The 3,082-nt window shown below is 37.2% G+C and overlaps 1 non-coding gene across 1 annotated transcript; it reads right to left on the bottom strand.

Moving 5' to 3' along the window:
• Window positions 1-712: 712 nt before the first annotated feature.
• On the bottom strand, window positions 713-900 carry LOC122238982. Its single transcript, XR_006218108.1, has one exon. It is a non-coding gene; the product is annotated as a U2 spliceosomal RNA (small nuclear RNA).
• Window positions 901-3,082: the final 2,182 nt, after the last annotated feature.

The raw sequence follows: 3,082 nt of genomic DNA on the forward strand, positions 1-3,082 counted from the left end.
GTTCACAAATGAGTGGAGGCAGATGTGACACAAATAAGGGCGTGAAAGAAGGGGGCAAGGAAGGGGACTTTGGGGAGATGGAGAAGTGGTTATCACAGGCTGAACCCAGGCTCAGAGTGAGGACAGTGACATCATAGTTTGTGAGATATGCTTCTAAACTATCTCAAGGATACAGAAATGAACACTCCTTAGCTCTAAAATAGAAGCAAACTTCTTCACAGGGTGAGTTTAAATGCTTGTCAAGAATGCTTGGAAAATGCCTTGCCTGATGCCTACTTCATAGCAAGTACTTGATAAAAGATATTTTTCCCTTTAATTATTGTTTTTGTAAAAATGACTGATGCATTTGCATGAAGTAGAAAAAGACTGAAAACTGCACAGCTCATCATCTGACCAGGCCATCCCAGTTTCTAGAGCAGTGCTTAGTCCTGATAACAAGCTCTACTTTCAGCACTGGTTCCATTATTACCGTGGTGTGTGATCTTGGGAAAATTCTCTAAAATGCTGCTATCTTATCTCTCAAATGAAACAGTTGTATGAAATTATTCCTTAATACTCTTTCAACTCCAAACTTTGATTCCAGGAAGTTTCCTCCTCCTCGTCCTCCTCCTCCTCCTTCTTCTTCTGTTGTTTAAAAAGATTAAAAAGGGGCGCCTGGGTGGCTCAGTCGGCTAAGCGTCCGACTTCGGCCCAGGTCATGATCTTGCAGTTCGTGGGTTCGAGCCTCGCGTTGGGCTCTGTGCTGACAGCTCAGAGCCTGGAGCCTATTTCAGATTCTGTGTCTCCCTCTCTCTCTGACCCTCCCCCAATCATGCTCTATCTCTCTCTGTCTCAAAAATAAATAAACGTTAAAAAAAATTTTTTTTACACTTGATCTTAGCCAAAAGGCCGAGAAGCGATAAAAAAAAAATTTTTTTTTAAATAAATAAATAAAAAGATTAAAAAATTCAACCCTTCAGTGGTAATGATTAGCAGACTTTGGTAAGTATACATTCGGAAATTTTCTAAAATGTAAGTTGCAGAGTCTTATGTACACCATGATCTCATTTCTTAAAACTATATGTATATAATTCTAAAACTATATAATTATAGACACACACACACACTTTTATGACATGAAATCACAGTGCAAATAAGATTTGGCAAATTCCATTTTTTCCTTTATATATTTTCACATCTAATCCATTCTCTTTAATGACTGACTAGTATTCAGTTGTATGGATCTCTCTGTCTCTCTCTTGACCCCCAAACTCCCATACACAGAAATTTAAGTTATTTCCACCTTGTTATTACAAAGATGTTGTAGGGAACATCTTTACACGTATATTTGAACATATTAAGTGTTTCAATAGGTGAAATTTCTAGATGTTGAGAGCATTGGTAAAATGCTTATAAACATTTAACACATTTATTACATATCAAATTTCCCTCCATGAAGTTGTGCCAATTTGTATTCCCACTAACACAGAATCTACTAAAAATGCCTATTTCCCCACACCTTCAGGATCAGTGGCTACTTTCAGTATGTTATCATTTTTGCCTGTATGTAGGTCACAAAATGTCTTACTGCTGTTTTAATTGGAATATTTGAATTATTATTAATAATTGTATTATAATTAATATCTGCATTTCCTCTTCAGTGAACTATTTACATATTTGATCATTCTTTCAACAAGGATATATCCTTTTTCTTTTTAGTTAGTAGAACCTTAAAAATATATTATGTGTTATATGTACTACAGGTATTTCCTCTCAGTGTGTCACTTGTCTTTCGATTTTATTTATAGTATTTTTTGCCATCCAGATACTTTCTATATTCTTGCAGCCGTTTATGTTAAACATTTTCATTTTTTCATGTTTTATTTATTTTTGAAAGAGAGAGCACAAGCAAGGGAGGGACAGAGAGAGAGGGGAGCAGAAGATCCCAAGCAGGCTCTGCACTGACAACAGTAAGCCCCAAGCGAGGCTTGAACTCACAAACTGTGAGATCATGACCTGAGCCAATGTTGGATGCTCAACCAACTGAGCCACCCAGGCTCCCCTCTGTTGACCATGTTCTATATCATTCTGAGATTTTATACCATTTACGAAGCCCTTCCCCAACCCAGGATTAAAAAAATATATTTTGTCTATTGTTATACTTTGCCTAACAATAGACAAAAATACTTTGCCTATACTAACAATAGACAAAATACTTTGTCTACTATTATACTTTTTTTTAATGTTTTGACAAGTATTGTACTTGGAATTTATTTGTCTGTATGATTTGAGATTCAAATATAACCCTGTTTTCTTCCAAATGAAGAGCCAATTATTTTAGCTTCATTATTGAATAAACCATCTCATTTGCCTTGATTCAAGATGTCACCTGTATCACATCTTAAATTCTAATATTTATTTGAGTTTCCTTCTAGGCCCTATTTTGTGAACAGCTGTTAGACTGTAGAATAAATGTGTGCCTGCATGCATGGAATGCTGAGCTATAATCATACAGCTTTGTGCAGGACTGTTAGAATAAAAGTTTGAGATGTTCAACCTGCATTTCAGTAGGGTTATGTGCATGAACTTATGTGTGCATGGTGGGCCCTAAAGGACATTCTGTGTGCCCTTGCACTAGTTTTGTGAGGGATATAGGATGTGGGAGAGTGAGCTCAGCCATGGACATGACATCATCTACGGAACTGCAGCTGGCCAGGAGGAACATATGTCAGTGAGAAGTCCAACCCAGTTCATCCTCACTCTTTTAGTCTCTCCCCTCTGTGAGAGACTCACCTCCACCCTTGGCTGTCACCCTTACATGACTGATTGCCATCCCAGTTGGAACAAATCCCTGCCTCTCAAATTATGCAATCAAAGTAATTTGGAAACAAAATTCAAAATCACTAGAACTTGCACCCATCTGATGTAGCATCAGGAGACAGATCAAAAATGAGACTAGGCATGGCTAAAACATAGTAGAAGATAATAACCATGATTTGGAAAAGAACTCTGAAATGCCTCCTGTTGTCATAAAATTCCCCTTTCATAAAAATTTCAGATGGCACATTGCTTCTTTGGGCCATGTATTCTACATTTTAAGGCT

The sequence above is a fragment of the Panthera tigris genome, chromosome B2, assembly GCF_018350195.1.
Source record: "Panthera tigris isolate Pti1 chromosome B2, P.tigris_Pti1_mat1.1, whole genome shotgun sequence".
NCBI lineage: Eukaryota > Metazoa > Chordata > Mammalia > Carnivora > Felidae > Panthera > Panthera tigris.